General features: G+C 43.9%; 1 long non-coding RNA gene across 2 annotated transcripts; it reads right to left on the bottom strand.

The window, feature by feature from the left end:
• Window positions 1–5,318: 5,318 nt before the first annotated feature.
• Window positions 5,319–17,429, bottom strand: LOC117660257 (uncharacterized). 2 transcript variants are annotated; one of them, XR_009620976.2, is made up of 3 exons: window positions 17,375–17,429; window positions 13,053–13,339; window positions 5,319–5,574 (listed from the first exon to the last, which is right to left on the bottom strand). It is a non-coding gene; the product is annotated as an uncharacterized LOC117660257 (long non-coding RNA). The 2 variants fall into 2 exon arrangements; XR_004589591.3 differs by lacking the exon at window positions 17,375–17,429 and having other exon boundaries at window positions 13,053–14,936.
• Window positions 17,430–19,373: the final 1,944 nt, after the last annotated feature.

Below are 19,373 nucleotides of genomic sequence, written 5' to 3'. Positions count from 1 at the left end.
TTTCCACCTCTTGTTCTTCTGTAATTCTGTAAGGGTCTCCCGCCTGAGTAGGGGGCTGGACTAGTAGACCTCCAAGGTCCCTTCCAGCTTGTCACATGGGCAGCGTCAGGAAGCCTTTTGACTCGAGTGCCTGGGGGGACGGGAGCGAACGTGTCCAGCCCGTCCCCCGGCAGGTCCGGCTGCTGCGAAGGGCGAGACCCCCAGAAGGCTTCCCTTGCCTTGTGTGGTCTTCTCACAATCTCCTAGAGGTCAGCCACTTTTATCTTGGCTGCCGCTGGGCAACCTTTGCTAAACCCCGGGATGCCGGCAGCGATTCCCAGCTTAGCTGAGACCAGGCGCCATATGGCTGGGAGGCTGGTCCTGGAGCCCCCCCACCCCCCCCGGCTCTTTCCCAGAATTCAAATGGTAATGAAGTGGTTCTCCGGCAGGGGAACATGGGCCAGGAGGCAACAGGCGTTCAATGGCCTGGGAAACACCTGTTTGGTTTTCCCACCAGAGGGTGGGAGGTGGGGGGGAGGAAGGGGATTCTGCGGAGCTTAAATCCCCTCCCGCGGGTGGGGCTGAATTCCTCCCCTCTTCCAGAGATCTTCTGGGCTGCAACATCTGCAACACGACAACACAACACAACCCCATTTGAAACCAGAACCCCAGCAGAGCTTTGGACAGTCCGGATGACCTGTCGTTGGGGTTTGCAAGATTATTATTCAGAGGGCCAGGGCAGGAAAGCTTCCCCCCAGGACATCCCCCCCCTTCTTTCAAAGGGGAGTGGAGGGGAGGGGAGAGAGAGAGAGAGAGAGAGAAATATAGACAGACAGACAGACAGATAATGGATGGATGGATGGATAGAATGTGATTAGACAGACTGAGATAGATGATAGATAGATAGATAGATAGATAGATAGATAGATAGATAGATAGATAGATAGATAGATAGATAGATAGATAGATGATATAGATAGATAGATAGATAGATAGATAGATAGATAGATAGATAGATAGATAGATAGATAGATACAATATGTGTAGAGATATATAGATGTCTATAGGGATAGAGATGATATATAATGATGATAGATAGATAATGATATAGACAATGATAGATATAGAAGATAGATAGCGATAGATAGATATGATAGATATATAGATAGACAGATATAGATGATAGATAATGATATATAGATAATAGATGATAGATAGATATAGATGATAGATAAAAATAGATATAGATAATAGATGATAGATAGATATAGATGATAAATATAGATATAGATAATAGATAGATAATGATATAGACATAGATGATAGATTGATTGATAGATAATGAGGTAGATAGATACAGATAATAGATAGAGATAGATAGATAGATGATAGATACAATATATGTAGAGATACATAGATGTCTATAGGGATAGAGATGATAGATGATAGATAAATAATAATATAGATAATGATAGATATAGTAGATAGATAGCGATAGATAGATAGATACAGTATGTGTACATAGATGTCTATAGGGATAGAGATGATAGATAATGATAAATAATGATATAGATGATAGATACAGAAGATAGATAGCGATAGATAGATATGATAGATATCTAGAGATTGACAGATATAGATGATAGATAATGATATAGATAATAGATAGATAATGATAGATAGATATAGATGATAGATAAATATAGATAGATATAGATAATAGATAATGATATAGATATAGATGATAGATTGATAGATTGGTTGATAGATGATAGATAGACAGATAGATTGATAGATAATGTGGTAGATAGATATAGATAATAGATAGATAGATAGATAGATAGATAATGATAGATAGATATAGATAATAGATAGATAGATAGATAGATAATGATAGATAGATATAGATAAGTGAAATAAATGTTTAACCTGCTGACAAGGCCTGCATATCTCAAAGTACTGAAGTGGCTGGCACAAGGTGACTCAGTGGATTCCCTTGGCACATTTGAACCCAGATCTCCACAACACTCCCAAACCTGAAAGGATGCCCTCCCCCAACTATCTCCTTCTTCTGATGACCTGAACCCTCAGCACATGCTCAGGAGCACTGTCTTCCTGTACCCTTTCCCCCCTCCCACCCACTACCAACCCCGCCCCCCGGCCAGGCAGACACACAAGGTGGGCACCTTCCTCCAGAGAGATGGTGCCAGGTGAGCTGGGCACCTCCATCCTGGGCTGCAAGGGGCATCAGTGGTCCCCTGACCTCTGACCTCAGGGCCAAGCTTTGACACGGGGCTAATGGGTGCAGAAGGCCCAGATGCAAACGGAGGGGGGGGCTGCGGGGCCCCCCCACCCAATTGTTCTCCTGCTCAGAAATTCCTGCAGACAAAGGAAAGCTGAAAAGAGGCTCAAGAAGACCCCAATAGTGGGGAGGGGGCTGCCCGGCAGCAGATGGGAACTAATTAGCTGCTTTGAGAGCCCCTGTGGGAACACTGCAGCCCCCTCCCCAGAAAGGTGGGGGGCAGCCAGTGAATGGGGAAGCCAGCCTGGGAAAAAACACTGCAAGGACTCAAAACTCAGCCAGAAGGCTGCCAGCCCACCAATCTCCCCCGCTTTTTGGGGGGCGTGAGGGGCTTGAGCTCCGACTCCCATCGTTCCTTCCTGGCCTGAACGATGGGACTTGTAGTTCCAGCATCCTGTCTTTATTACAATTGGGGTTACGCAAAGGAGGAAGACTCACGGTCCTCAGCCAGCCAATCTTCTCCTCTTTTAGCGGGGAGGAACTTGGACTTCAGCTCCCATCATTCCCAGCCTGAACGATGGGACTTGTAGTCCAGCATCCTGTCTTTATTACAATTGGGGTTACGCAAAGGAGGAAGACTCACGGTCCTCAGCCAGCCAATCTTCTCCTTTTTTAGGGGGGGAGGAACTTGGACTTCAGCTCCCATCATTCCCAGCCTGAACGATGGGAGTTGTAGTCTAGCATCCCAGCTTCAGCACCACTGGTGTCAGCCGAGGAAGCTCCAAGCGACACGAACCTTTGCAGGTTGAATTTCTGCCTGCCCTTTGGGGGGAACCTGTTGCCTCTTGGGGGATTCCAGGGGGAGGGTCTTTTCTGCTGGGGTTATCCCCTCCTCTTTGCAATGTCACTCCACCCCCCACTGATCTAAGATTGGCCCCCATCCTGCTGGCCTTCCGTGACATGGCTGTGCCATCACGGGGGCTCTGGGGAAGCATTTTCACCGATGCAAGGATAGATTTTGCTGTAGATCACACTTACTTTGCTTTTCATGTGATGATTGACAGCTTGACATCTCGTCTATCTGTTTTATTTCACTTTTTGTCTTGGATTGCTGTTTTTAAGTGCTGCCAGCTCCCCCAGCATCACTCAGGTGAAGTGGGCGGCCATATGGGTAATTCTCGATTTACGACCATGATTTACTATCAATCTATCTATCTATCTATCTATCTATCTATCTATCTATCTATCTATCTACCTGCCTCCATCCATCCATCCATCCATCCATCATTTTCTATCATCTATCTATCTATGATATAGATAGATAGATAGACAGATAGATAGAATCTATCTATCTATCATCTACCTATCTACATCCATCCATCCATCTATCATTATCTATCTATCTATCTATCTATCTATCTATCTATCTATCTATCTATCTATCTATCATTTTCTATCATCTACCTATCTCCGTCCATCCATCCATCCATCCATCCATCCATCATTTTCTATCTATCTATCTATCTATCTATCTATCTATCTATCTATCTATCTATCATTTTCTTTCTATCTATCTATCTATCTATCTATCTCTATCTATCTATCATCTACCTCCCTCCCTCCCTCCCTCCCTCCCTCCATCATTTTCTATCATCTATCTATCTATCTATCTATCTATCTATCTATCTATCTATCATCTACCTACCTACCTACCTACATCCATCCATCCATCCATCCATCCATCCATCCATCCATCCACAATTTTCTATCTATCTATCTATCTATCTATCTATCTATCTATCTATCTATCTATCTATCTATCTATCTATCTATCTATCATCTATCTTTTTCTATCATGTATCTATCTATCTATCTATCTATCTATCTATCTATCTATCTATCTATCTATCTATCTATCTATCTATCTATCTATCTACCTACCTACCTCCATCCATCCATCCATCCATCCATCCATCCATCCATCCACAATTTTCTATCTATCTATCTATTTATCTATCTATCTATCATTTTCTATCATCTATCTATCTATCTATCATCTATGTATTAATCATCTACCTACCTACCTACCTACCTATCTAGTTACCGTGTTTCCCCGAAAATAAGACCCTATCTTATAATTTTTTGAACCCTGAACCCTGAAATAAGCGCTTGGCCTTATTGCCATGCGCTCCAAAGCCTGATTGGGTTTATTATCAGGGGAGGTCTTATTTTGGGGGAAACAGGGAGATAGTTATTTTTTACTGGTTTCTGGCCAAAAATACACAGGAATGAAATTTGTTAAGTGAATCTCTGCAATTGTTAAATAAATAACACAGTTGTTAAGTGAATCGGGCTCCCCCCATGGACTTTGCTTGTCCAAAGTTCGCAAAAGGGGATCACGTGACCCCAGGATACTGCGACTGTCATAAATGTGAATCAGTTGTCAAGCATCTAATGTCAGTCACGTGACCATGGGGAGGCTACAACGGTCGTAAGTGTGAAAAACCATCATAAGTCACTTTTTTCAAGTGATGTAACTTTGAATGGTCACTAAATGAACTGTTGTGAAGTCGAGAACTACCTGTATATAATAAAATGAAATAAATAATAAAATAAAATAAGTAATAAAATAAAATAAATAATAAAACAAAACAAAATAAAATAAAAATAAAATAAAAGTAAAAAATAAAGCCGGTCATCACTATCCCACAGACAAAAGCTTTTCTCAGAAACACACAAAGGTTACCTCTGGCCAACACAAATACCCACCCCAAACAGAAAAGCAGAGCCAGGACGACAACTGCATTTGCTGGGACTGGAGGGCAAATAAAATTCCAAATAAAATAGAATATACTCTTCAGACGTGCAATGGCTCTTCCTTTCTATCAGTCTTCCAGGTGACAATATTTAAAACCCAACCTGGCCAAGGTCCCAAAACGTAAGCAGAGGTTTAAGGATTCGGGCGTTAAAAAATTCCCAGGACTGGAAATTTGCAAATCACATCCTGGAAACAGCAGCATCAAAACAGCCCTTGCTGGAAATCGGACAGTCTATAAATACTTGCAAATAAATAAACAAGAAAAAAACCACGGAGACATTTTCATGAAGTCACCGGATAAATGTTACCCTGAAAAATGACAATTCCGTTCTTGCCAAGGAAACCCCACGGCGTGGCTGGATCGTGTCCTCAGACTATCTTGCAAAGTACGGCCACGACGGAGCCCCAAATATTCCGTTGCTAAGCAAGATGCCTGGTCAATGGGGGGGTCGCTCCGCATTTACGACACTGCCACCGTCGTAAATGCGAGTCAGCTGCCAAGCGTCTGAATTTGGATCGCGTGGTGATGGAGGTGCTGCAACGGTATGCAAGTATATTGATATATAAGTATGAAAAATGGACATAACTCACTTTTTTCAGTGCTGTTATAACTTTGAATGGTCACTAAACCATCGTCTTCTTTTTAACGACCCCATAATTTTAAATTTTAAAATTGCAGCCAAAAATATTTAATTATTTTTTTAAACTGTTTTTAAATTTTGTATGTTCTGTTTTATTCTGGCTGTTCACCGCCCTGAGTCCTGCTGGAGAAGGGCGGTATACAAATTAAAATAAATAAATAAATAAATAAAATAATCCCTTGCGGGGTGAAGTCTGGGCAACTGAATGGAGCTAGCAGAGTGTTTTACTGGCCGGATGCCGTCCCTGTCTCCAGTACGGAGTTTTGTTCAGCAGATATATTTTCATTGTGCCCAGAGAGAGAAATATCTGCCTCTACCTAGGTTCGAACTCACATCCTCCTGATTGTGAGGCGAGAACTATACCTCTAGGCCACCGCACCATTCCTTTGAATAGTCACTGGATGAATGGTTATAAATCGAGGACTACCTGTAATCTGGAATTCTGGGCCATCCAGCTTTCCCCCCACCACTTTAAAATCCACCCCAATGAGCTGATGACTATGACGATTCCATGTCCATTTAATTAGATCTGAATCTTCACTTCTCACCCCAGGGATGATATTGGCTCCAGGGCTTTCGGTGGCACCCCAAAATAATAATCTATAGTAATGTTTCTCAACCTTGGCCAAGTTTAAAACGGGTGGACTTCAACTCCCAGAATTCCCCAGTGTCTGATCTTCCGTGAGTTGCAACATCCATCAAGGGAGGAAAGGCACAGAGTTGGAAGAAAAATCCTAGCAGTTTGTCTGAGCTAATCTTGTCAGCGTTTGGCTTGCCTAATTGTGTTGCTTATCTGGAGTTTCAGTCTGACCCAGTCTTTCTGAATGGATTACCCAATCTGCATGTCTAAAAGCTGGTCTCCTCGGTGTCTGCTTGGGGGCAGGAAGACTGGGGCTGGTTTCTGCCTCGCCTTAAAATTTTCCCCCATTTCTCCTTTAGGGGAAATATTCTATCCTGCCTTTTTAATATTCCCCAAAATATTTCATTCTCTAGGAGGGTGGGCAGATGCTGACTCTCTACACTTCACACATACGTTAAGCCAGTGTTTCTCAAGTTTAAGACCTGGTGGACTCCAACTCCCAGAATCCCCCCGTTTCTGATCTTCCGCGAGTTGCAACATCCATCAAGGGAGGAAAGGCACACACTTGGAAGAAAAATCCTAGGGGTTTGTCTGAGCTAATCTTATCAGCCTTTGGCTTTCCTAATTGCGTTGCTTATCTGGAGTTTCGGTCTGACCCAGTCTTTCTGAATGGATGTTGCTTATCTAGAGTTTCTGAGTGTCAGATGTAAATGCCTTATTCTCCAATGTGTAAATAATGTATATATGGAACATCAGAGGTTAACTTATTCTTTGGACTTTAATGTATTCATAACTTACCACTCCCATTCCTAGCTCCACCCCTTGTATATATAAGGAGCCACCCTCACCATTCTCGTCGCTTCTACCTTGAATATTCAGTGAATATAGAATGCCTATCATAATTAAAAAGAAATATATTTAAAGCTTTAACTTCTATTATCTTTATTGAGTCTGATCCTGAAAATATTGCAACAAGCTGGTAGCAGAGGATGGTTAATTGACTCAATAAGTAATTAAAAATGTCCAAGAAAGATAGGCCCAACACCAGGGCCTACAGCAAAGAAATAGAAACTGATCAAGAGATGATCAACGAATCCACCAATGCGATTTCGAGAGAATCCGAAGAATACACCACTGAAGAAGAAGAACTAATGAGTGAAAATAATGACCAGAAAGAAATCGAAATAGAAAATAACGAACTCAGGTCAGAGATATTAAAGATACTAAAAAGCCAAAAGAATGATGAAAGTCTCATCGCGGACCTCCAGGAGATGCTGAAGAACAGCGGAGCAGCGAGAGAGAAAAACGTCATTAAAGAAAAACCCAAAGATCAAAAAATCGTAAGTGAGATGACTACTGAGAAAATAGTTGTTAAAAAGAAAAGATGTGATCCCGCACGAAATTTTGAATGGCAGCCATCTTGGTTTCAACGAACTTCAAAAGAGAATGGAGCAGAGCCAATCAAAACGCTCAGTTCAAAATTTCTGGCGCGAAAAACACTATCAGACGAAGAAAGTGAGAAAGAAGTCTCAAACTCTTCAGATGATCCAAAATCAGAAAGTGAAGACGATTTAACAAAATCTCAAGTAAAATCAGCAATGAAAACGCTTTTTGCTGCTTTTGGGCCAAGACTGAAAATTACCAAGACATCTACGAAGAAGCAAGAAATCAAACCGGCAACTCAAGACCTGCACGCTCCCATCCTGACTTCGAAAGCGACGACGCCCGAGCCCAGAGAGCCATGCCGATTTCGCCCTACACCACAGACAAAATCGAATACCAACGCACACAAAAAGAAGAAAAGAACCGTCACCACCACCAGAACCCCAAAAAACCGAGCCAGAGACCGACTCATCTGAGGAGGAGCGGATCGAGAGAGCTGAAAGGGAGAGAACCTTCCACGACGCCACCAAAGAAGAAATGAGCAACGCGCATGTGCGAAACTACGTAGACGACCCAGAAGGACTTGAACTGGCCAGAGAACCGCGCAGACTCATTGCAAGCATCCCAATGCCGTTCTGTAATTTCCTGCACTTGAGAGATCACGGACTGCCCCAGGTTGTAAGTAATGGACAGAATAATGTAGGTAACTTACCCAGTGACTTCCCAAAACTTAGAATTGATGGCATTAATTTACAAGAGTGGTATCAACAGCTTCAGGTTATTTTCATGAAAGAAAATTTACTATTCTTTATAACTAGCCCTCCAAGAAGACCTTGGACTTTAAAAATAGATTGTTTACATCATAGAGCATTTTTCATAATAATATCTAGCGTGTCTCCTGCAATGTATCATAGCATCAAACCAAACCTAACTGTATCAGAAATAATTCAATGCATGTTTAATCTATTTCACAGCGATAGCGTAGCTACAACCACAAGAATGTCTAAGGATTTCTTTTCCTCTAGAGTAAAACCAGGGGTTTCTATAAGTGAGCATTTGATAAATCTAAACAAAATAAGAGCTGAGCTACAATTGAGGGGGGAAGTGATTTCAGATCAAACAATGAAAAGTGTTATTATCAATTCACTTGATCCATCATGGGATAGCTTTATGTCACACTTAGATACCATTAATTTGGGATATTTATCCATAGAAAGTCTATCTAACAAATTGATAGCAGAAGACAATTCAAGAAAAAATCGATCCAGTAACCAAACAGACCACAAACCTTTTAGGAAAGTAGTCTTTCAAGATAAACATAATGAGGCCTTTAGATGCTACAATTGTGGATCCAGGGAACATAGTAGAAGAGACTGCCCCAAAGTCTCAAGAGAGAGACATAGACCAGAATATAGGAACAAATATAATTACAGACAATCTTCCACAGATAGACACAAATATAGAAGCCCACCAAATTACAAAGAAGGTAGAGGGAGTAGAGAAAATTCAAAAGAGAGGAAATCTGGGTCACTGAATGGGCTAAATAAACAAGACAGCACCAGAACACAGCAGGATGAGAATAACAATTGGCTTATTGATTCTGGTGCAACAAATCACACCACCAACAACAAAAGTATATTATCTTCATTTATAGAAGATAAGTTTGTGATAAAGGTAGCTAATCAAGATAAGTTTCAAGTACTAGGCAAAGGAAATGTGACATTGCCTGGTCTAGGGAAAATAGAGGGGGTATTATTAATCCCAGAAATACCTCACAACATACTAAGTGCCATAAAATTAAGCAGAGAATCTGATATCAATATAGTTTTCTCAAAGGGGAAAGCAACTATAGAAAAGAACAAAACAAATGTAGGTACTGTAATGATAAAAGGAGGTCTACCCTATCTGATAACTAAAGAAAGATGTTTACATAACATTGATTCAAATATGGAAGATTGTATTGAAGCAGATGATGAAAATGTCAGTAACAGTGACAATGATGAGTGTAGAATAACTCATGATCACAAAAATACATACAAGGAAAAGAAACCAAAAATAGGTAAACCAATTCATGATGAGTGTGCTCACATCTTACACAGGAAGTTAGGACATGCAAGCTTTCCTGTAGTACAAAAAATGACTGAACACGCAGAAGGTGTCAAAATAAAAAATTGTGAAAATTATTTGGAATGCTCAGTATGTAAGTCCACCAAACTAAAAACCAGTCCCAGACCAAAAAAATCTAACAGATCAACTAACAATATTTTTGATTTGGTACATATGGACTTAGTTGGTCCATTAAGTCCCTCAATTACCTATAGAAAACGTTACTTCCTAACAATAGTGGATGACTACAGCCGATATGGTTTTGTTTACACATTAAAGCACAAGGATGAAACATTTCAGAAATTTAAGGAATTCTACAAACGTATAGAAACACAACATAATATCAGAATAAAGCAAATTATGACAGATAGGGGATGTGAGTTCATGTCTAAAGAATTCTCCCAATGGTTAAAGGATAGAGGAATGTTACATTTCACGTCCAATCCTTTTTCTGCATTTCAAAATGGAGTTGCAGAGAGGAAAAATTCCACACTACAAACCATGATTAGGTGCACATTAGAGGATGCTGGTTTAGGCAAACAATTTTGGTCAGAGGCATTACATTACTCGAATTACACTCAAAATAGAACCTGGTCCAGTATTGTGAATAAGACACCATATGAGGTGATGTACAATAGAAAACCCAAATTATCACACATGCACATATTTGGAGTCACTGCAGACGTACACATACCTAAACAATTGAGGAGAAAGGGAGAAAACGTATCCAGGAGATTAAGATTCATGGGATACGAAACTGGAACCAAAGGGTACAGATTTATTGATAGTAATAACAAATTTATAGTATCCAGAACAGCTGTGTTCCATGAACAGGCCAATTGGTCAAAATTGCACCTTAATGAAATATTTCCTAATAAATGTAAAGATACGATATCTTGCGAGGAAGGAACAACAGAAAATCAAAATATTAACAAAAGTAAGAACAAAACCAAAACTTGGACTAATAGTCAGCATAAAATAAAGACAGACACATTAACAAAAAAGGAAGCTAGATATTTGCATGATAACCATAGCAAGCCCGAAAGAACTATTAGAAACAATAGAAACCAAATACCAAATAAATACAAAGATTACATAATGCATATGAATGGAGAACAAATAACACCTAATACATATGAAGAAGTATTGAAACTTCCACATGAAGAAAGAGAAAAATGGGAACTAGCTATGGAAAAAGAGATGGAAAGTTTACAAGGATTAAATGTATTCACACCTGCGATCGCACCTAAGGATAAAACAATTATAGGTACCAGGTGGATTTATAAAATTAAGAACTTAGAAGGAGGCAATACCTTATACAAGGCTAGACTAGTTGCACAAGGATATGCACAAAAATATCCAGAAGACTATACTGATACATATTCACCCACAGTGAGAACAGAGAGTGTCAAAACAGCCCTTGTAGTAGCATCTGCACTCAATCTGGACGTATTCCAATATGACATACAGACCGCATACTTACATGCAAAATTAGATAAGGAAATATATGTAAGAGCACCACACAGTCAATACACTAATAAGAACGAAATTTGGTTATTAAATAAGAGTCTATACGGATTAAAGCAATCCGGCAAAAGATGGTACGATTGCTTGGTAAAAGTATTTAAGACCATGGATTTCAACGCCACCACTGCTGATAACTGTTTCTTTGTAAAAAAGAGTAATGATCATATTGAATTTGTATTAATTTACGTGGACGATATTTTATACATTGGAAAGCATAAAGAGAGCAGGGAAATCTTTGTAAATAAGTTAAATGAACACTTCTCACTGAAATCTCTGGGTAAAGTGAATAAATACCTTGGTGTGCAAATTAACAAAACTAAAAGGGGATTCAAACTTACACAGAAAGATAAAATCATCGAACTCCTAAACAAATGTAACTTAAATAATGCTAAAACCTGTGACACCCCCATGCAAACTGATTTTCTTAGAAACACTGATGAATCTTCCCCTGAGTTTAAAGACAACACATTTTACAGATCAGTTATAGGTTCACTCCTTTATATATCTAATTGGACTAGGCCAGATATTGCATTACCTCTCAATCTATTGTCAAGATATGTTAGTAAACCAACCTTGTATCATTGGGAAGCTGTCAAAAGAATTCTAAGATATCTGAAGGGTACATTAGATTTTTGTTTAATGTTGGAACCCAATAATGACAGAGAACCAAAAATTACTTGTTATGCTGATGCAGATTGGGCTGGTGATACATCATGCAGAAAGAGTACTTCTGGTTATGTTTTTCTATTGAATGATTGTCCAGTTTACTGGTATACTGGTAAACAAGGACTAGTAGCCACTTCTACCACAGAAGCGGAATATGTTTGTTTGTCCAAAGCTGCAAATAACCTTGTATGGTTCAATGATCTGATCACTGATGTTTGGAAGAAACCCACCTTACCATTTATTATGCATGAAGACAATAAAGCGGCCATTGAAATATCCAGATCCGATGCAATTGGACAAAGGTCCAGGCATATTGATATAAAGTTTAAGCATGTGAGACAACTGTCTCAAGACGGATTCATCAAAGCAATACATTGCGATACTTCTGAACAATTAGCTGACATATTAACAAAACCCTTACCTTCTAAACAACACAAATATTTAACTTCTAAATTATATGTATTATATTGTCCTGAATCAGAATGTAATTGGTGTTGTGTAACGAACCGGCATTTAGAGGGGGATTTGTCAGATGTAAATGCCTTATTCTCCAATGTGTAAATAATGTATATATGGAACATCAGAGGTTAACTTATTCTTTGGACTTTAATGTATTCATAACTTACCACTCCCATTCCTAGCTCCACCCCTTGTATATATAAGGAGCCACCCTTACCATTCTCGTCGCTTCTACCTTGAATATTCAGTGAATATAGAATGCCTATCATAATTAAAAAGAAATATATTTAAAGCTTTAACTTCTATTATCTTTATTGAGTCTGATCCTGAAAATATTGCAACACTGAGCTTCCGTAAGTTGCAATTTCCATCAAGAGAGGAAAGGCACAAACTCCCTTGTTCCGTTCAAACATACGTTAAACCAGTATTTCTCAAGCTTAAGACCGGTGGACTCCAACTCCCAGAATTCTTTGCTGGCTGGCTGGGGAATTCTGGGAGTTGAAGTCCACCCGTGTTCGAAGTTGCCAAGGTTGAAAAATCCTTGAACTTTTCAGAAGCAGGAGCAGGGGGTTGAGTGACAGTTGGCTGCCTGCTCCTCCTTGACGCCTTGCCAGACTGGTTCCTCAACCGCAGCCCACCTGTGGCCCATACCTGATGCCTATCGGTCAGCTGGCCCGGATGGAGGTGACGACAGGGAGACCTCTGGCACCATGGGAATGTCCTTGGGTGGATTAGCTCTATGGTCATGGGAAGCTGCCTTGGGCAGGGAGGGGCCAGCTGGAAGGGAAGCACCGGCAGGCAGCACACCTGGGCCCAGGTGCGGCACCCAGGAGAAGGAAGGTGCTTTCTCGAAGCTGCAGGTGGTGTTTAGGCAACGATTTGCAAACTGCACCTTCCTGAAAACTCTGCCGTCTTTTGAACTTCCATCTTTGATCTCCCTGCGAAGCAAGAAGTATTCAGGTCCTCCGCAGATGCCAAGCCTCCTTCCCCCCCCCCCCAAGTTTGGGGAATGAATGGCTGCGTTCACATGACCTGCTTAAGCCAAGAGATGCCATATTCCGGGTTGGCAAGGATACAGCCAGCAAACTATAAACTGCCCAGGAACTGTGTCCATACAACACGGTCAGTTCAGTCCGCCAACTTTTGGCACAGATTTAGGGAATTTTTACAACAAGCAGCCTAGAGAACAGAGCTGTGTTGCTCAGTTTTAGCAACTTAAGAGGTGTGCGGAAGTCAACTCCCAGAATTCCCCAGCCAGCAAGGAAGTTGAAGTCCACCCGTCTTCCAATTGCTGAGCTCGACAGACACGGCCGTAGAGAAAGAAAGGCTGGGGTTCTTGGTGCTCTCCGAGCTGGGTGGTTTTCTTGCAGACGTTTCATGACCCAACTAGGGAACATCATCAGTGCTAGAAGGGAGTGGGGTGAAGAGGAGGAGGAGGAAGAAAGGGAAGAAGAGAAGAGTGGGGAGGAGGAGAAGGAGAAGGAGAAGAACTGTGTTTCCTCCTTCCCTGGTGCTCTCTGAGCTTGGTTGGTTTTCTTGCAGACATTTCATGACCCAACTAGGGAACATCATCAGTGCTAGAAGGGAGTGGGGTGAAGAGGAGGAGAGGGGGAGGAGGAGGAAGAGGAGGAAGAATGCAATGTTGATGGTGCTATCTGAGCTTGGTTGTCTTCTTGCAGATGTTTCATGACCCAACTAGGGAACATCATCAGTGCTAGAAGGAAGGAAGGAAAGAAGGAAGGAAGGGGGGGAGGAAGGAAGAGAGGAAGGAAGGAAGGAAGGGGGAGGAGGAGGAGGAGAACTGTGGGGTCCCTGGTGCTCTCTGAGCTTGGCGGTTTTCTTGCAGATGTTTCATGACCCAACTAGGGAACATCATCAGTGCTAGAAGGAAGGAAGGAAAGAAGGAAGGAAGGGGGGGAGGAAGGAAGAGAGGAAGGAAGGAAGGAAGGGGGAGGAGGAGGAGGAGAACTGTGGGGTCCCTGGTGCTCTCTGAGCTTGGCGGTTTTCTTGCAGATGTTTCATGACCCAACTAGGGAACATCATCAGTGCTAGAAGGAAGGAAGGAAGGAAGAAAGGAAGGAAGGAAGGAAGGAAGGAAGGAAGGAAGGAAGGAAGGAAGGAAGAAGGGAGGGAGGGGAGGAGGAAGAGAAGGAGAAGGAGAAGAACTGTGGTTCCTCCTTCCCTGGTGCTCTCTGAGCTTGGAGATTTTCTTGCAGACGTTTCATGACCCAACTAGGGAACATCATCAGTGCTAGTAAGGATACTTTGGGTCATGAGGGACCCCTCAATTCAAGCCCGGGCTTCAAATCTTCTCCTTCATTCAAGAAGGGCTGGGAAGCGTTGCATGGAGATGGGCGCCAGGAGGAGCAGCAGGTCCTTTCTGCAACAAAACCCGGGTCGCTTGCAAACACGTGTCCCCGCATTCCCACCACGGTGGGTCTCCTGAGAACCCCCGCTTCCTTTCTCCTCGGGGGGGGGGGGCTCAGTCCAGGCGCCGGCTGCGCATCCTTCGGAGTCTCTCGCCGCCTCCCGTTCCTCCAATTTCTCCAGCGGTGCGCGAAGCCCTCTGGATCCCCTCTGCAGTCCTCGCTCGCGTCCGGCGCCCTTGGCAGCCGGTTTTTCCCCACCTCCCCCCCCCCACGCCCATCGCGCCCGCCCGGGGCAGCGGAGAACAATGCAGGGCAGCGATGGAGCCGCTCTGTCTGGGCTCGCCGTCTCAAGCCGGCCGACGCCGACAATAGCCCGCACAGCTGCACGGCTGCCCCCCCCACCCCTTCCCCTGCCTTCCTTCCAGGCTGTGAATGGGGGGGGGCGAGGGGGGGAGAGGGAGAGGCAGGCGCGGGAAGGGCCATCCCCAAATTTTGGGGGTGGGGAGGCTTCAGCCGAGACAGCGTCTTCCCTGCCTAGATGGCTCCTGCCAGTGAGCCAAGCCAGATCTCGCTCTAAAATTTGGGGTGTCAGCCGAGAGAGCCTTTTTCTACCTAGGTGACTCCTGCCAGTGAGCCAAGCCAGATCTCACTCTAAAATTTGGGGTGTCAGCCGAGAGAGCCTTTTTCTACCTAGGTGACTCCTGCCAGTGAGCCAAGCCAGATCTCGCTCTAAAATTTGGGGTGTCAGCCGAGAGAGCCTTTTTCTACCTAGGTGACTCCTGCCAGTGAGCCAAGCCAGATCTCACTCTAAAATTCGGGGTGTCAGCCGAGAGAGCCTCTAGATTGCTCTTGCCAGTGAGCCAAGCCAGGTCTTGCTTCAAATTCCGGGAGTCAGCCGAGAGAGCCTCTTTCTGCCTCGGTGGCTCCTGCCAGTGAGCCAAGCCAGATCTCGCTCTAAAATTTGGGGTGTCAGTGGGGAGAGTCTCTTTCCTGCTTAGATTGCTCTGCCAGTGAGCCAAGCCAGGTCTTGCTTCAAATTCGGGGTGTCAGCCGAGAGAGCCTCTTTCTGCCTAGGTGACTCCTGCCAGTGAGCCAAGCCAGATCTCACTCTAAAATTCGGGGTGTCAGCCGAGAACTGAAGACTTTTATATCGCTTCCCAGTGCTTTCCGGCCCTCTCGAAGCGGTTTGCAGAGTCAGCATTTTGCCCCCCAATGATCAGGGTCCTCATTTTACTCACCTCGGAAGGGCAGAAGGCTGAGTCAACCTTGAGCCGGCCAGGATCGAATCCCCTGGCAGTCAGCAGAATTAGCCTGCAATCCTGTATTATAACAATCCTGCCACTTACGCACGGCTCCCGTCAGTGAGCCAAGCCAGATCTTGCAGGCTGCATGTGGCACCTTTTTCCAACTCTGTTGGGACTGACTCACAGTTATGACGGTTGCAGTGTCCCGAGGTCACATGATCCCCTTTTGCGACCAGCAAAACTAATGGGGAAGCCAGATTCGCTTAACAAACATGCGACTAAGTTAGGGAGTCATTTAACGACCCTGGCAAAGAAGGTCGTAAAATGGGGATAAATCTCACTTAACAAGTGTCAAAATTAACCACAGACATTTTCGGGCTCAATTGTGGTCATAAGCTGCCTGTTTTGTGTGTGAAAATGATCTATGTTCAAATACTAAAGTCTAGGCCAGGAGTTCCCCAAACTTTGCAGCCTGGCGACCCAGCTGGGGTGGGGAAAGGGGAACGGGGACACACGAGTGGGAGGCCAGCACCTTGCATACCCCCCACCCCCCACCCCCCACCCACCCCCGTTTGTCTGAATGGTGGCCTGGCACAAACACACAGCTCAATTTGCAGGAGCTGAGGACTCACTGAGGTCTGGCCACTTGCGCAGCCCAATTCCAAATAGGTCACAGTCCGGTAATCGGAATCCCCTGGTCTAATTGCAGCATCCCTTCTATTAAAACAGTGTTTCTCAACCTTGGAAGCTTGAAGATGGGTGGACTTCAACTCCCAGAATCCCCCAGCCAGCGCTGCTGGCTGGGGGATTCTGGGAGTTGAAGTCCACCCATCTTCAACCTTCCAAGGTTGAGAAACACTGCATTAAAAAAAAATAAATCAGATATTGCACAGCTATATGCCCTCAGCTACTATTTATACAGATAGTCCTTGATTTAGAACCATGCATTTAGCGACCGTTCCCACTTAACAACGGCACTGAAAAAACTGACATGACTGTTTTTCACACTTACGACCGTTGCACGTGATCAAAAAAATTCAGAACGCTCGGCAACTGACTCGTATTTATGACAGTTGCAACGTCCTGGGCTCAGACGAATTCCCCTTTTTTGTGACCTTTCCGACAAGCCAAGTCAATGGGGAGGCCCGATTCGCTTTAACGACCATATAACTCACTTAACAACCGCAGCGATTCACTTAACAACGGTGTCAAGAAAGGTCGTAAAACGGAGCCAAACTCACTGAACAAGCATCTGGCTTAGCAATGGAAATTTTGGGCGGGGGCTTCCCTGGAGGTGTGGGAGGGGGTGCAATTTTTTTTTTAATCTTAGGGGTGGGGGAGAGAGGAATGATAAAATTACCTCTCTGGGCTCCCAGGGCGGCCTGGCAGGTGAATGGAAGAGCGAGGTGGGCGGAGACACTGCTCAGCTGGCCCCGCCCCGCGCTCTTCTGGTTGCCATGGACACCGGCCGCCCGGCGCCAAGCTGACAGCGCTGGGGATTTTTATGAATGGGTGACGTCACAGGCCTTGGCGTCTGAAGGTCTGAGCGGCTTGTTAAGGCAGGGAAGCGGCCCCGGGGAGGGGCGGGGGGCTGCGCCTGCTGTGGGAAACGGCTATAAATGGGTCGGGGTCTGAGCAGGGCAGGGATCTGGTAGTCGTGCGAATGTAAAGCGGGCGGAAATCTTTGCAAGAGGGGGAATATTTCAGCATTCGGATGGCGGGACGGGAGACCACGCAGCGACCCTCCTTGCTCATGGCGCGGGAAGCTTTTCGCGTGGATTTTGGTGCAATTTAAGAGCTCTTTGTGTGGCCTCTTCACCAGGGTGGTTACATTTTCACATTTAAAGTAAACGTGGACGCCAATTCGTCCCTTCTATGACAATTCACAGACACACACACAAAATGACACAACTCCCAAATGCACAGTAAATGACACACAAAACACACACTATAGAAGAGAGACACAAAAACAATCAATGACACACAGACAAAAACACAGATAAAATGACACACATTTATTTATTTATTTATTTTGTCAAGATTTATTTGCCGCCCTTCTCCCGCAAGGACTCGGGGCTGCTCACAACAATTATATGTTGTGTTTTGTTCACCGCCCTGAGTCCTGTTGGAGAAGGGCGGTATACAAATAAAATAAAAAATAAAATAATAAAATAAAATAAAATAAAATAAAATAAAATAATAAATAAATAAAACAACCCGACAATAAATAAGAGTTAAATAATATTAAAACCAATTTAAAATCCCCAACCCCCAAGTTAAAATCCACAACAGATCAGGGAAATTGGTGAAAAAGCCATGTCACGTAACACAAACATGCGGTAAATAACACAAAACGCAAAATAAACAACACAAAACACACAATCAATGACACACAAAGGTACACACACACACGGAGGAAAAGAGGGCAGATTCTGACCTCTAAGTGACTGAATTCAGTCATCCACGTCTACATGATTCCTGCCAGGGACAACTTGAGGCCGTGTGCGTGCGTGTGAAGCTTAGAATAAGAATTGGAATAGAATAGAGCTGGAAGGGACCTTGGAGATCTTCTAGTCGACCCCCTGCTCGAGCAGGAGAACCTATCCTATACCATTAGGTTGCTGGAGCCAGGAAACCAAACGCCTGAGTGGCGTAGGAGGCTAATGCCTCCTACTAAGGCAAGCATTTAACATCCAGCTGCCTGCAATTACTGCGAGTTCAATTCTCACCAGGCTCAAGGTCGACTCAGCCTTCCATCCTTTCTAAGGTAGGTGAAATGAGGACCCAGTTTGTGGGGGCAATAAGCTGACTTTGTATAAATATACAAAAGTATGAAGGCTATTGCTTAACGCATTGTAAGCAGCCCTTAGTCTTCGGAGAAGGGCGGCATATAAAAATAAATAAATTTAAAAAAGAGAATAATTGCCCTTCTCAATTCCCCCGAGGCGCATTCTCCCTGGCTCCGTTCACACAACAAACCCAACTAGATGAAGCCAAGATTAGATGCTGGCTTGTCACGGTCCAGTTTTTTTCCCCCGGGGGTGGGGGAGGAAGGCGTTTGAAGGGACCCCCAGGAAAGCGGTGGAGGGGGGGCAGAGAAAACCCCCATCCAGGTACTGCCCTTCCTTAACCTAGCGCCCTCCTGATGCCTCCAGAGGCCCAGATCCAGTAATCTTCCCCACTGGCAGCGGGGCGGAGTGGAAGGCATGGGTTTTGTAGTCCTACCATCGCCCTCTCCCCCCAAAATGAGCAGATTCCGGTGGAAAAAAAAAAAGGTGTTAAAAGCAAAATTCCTCCGGAGCATCGTCTGGCTGAATTCTTCAATGGGCGCCCCCTCCCCAGTAAATTTGCCGGGGTGG

This window comes from Pantherophis guttatus, chromosome 3, assembly GCF_059756535.1.
Source record: "Pantherophis guttatus breed Tessera chromosome 3, ASM5975653v1, whole genome shotgun sequence".
Lineage (NCBI taxonomy): Eukaryota > Metazoa > Chordata > Lepidosauria > Squamata > Colubridae > Pantherophis > Pantherophis guttatus.
Note: the sequence above shows the minus strand (reverse complement) of the source record. Positions and strands in the feature narration are given on the sequence as shown.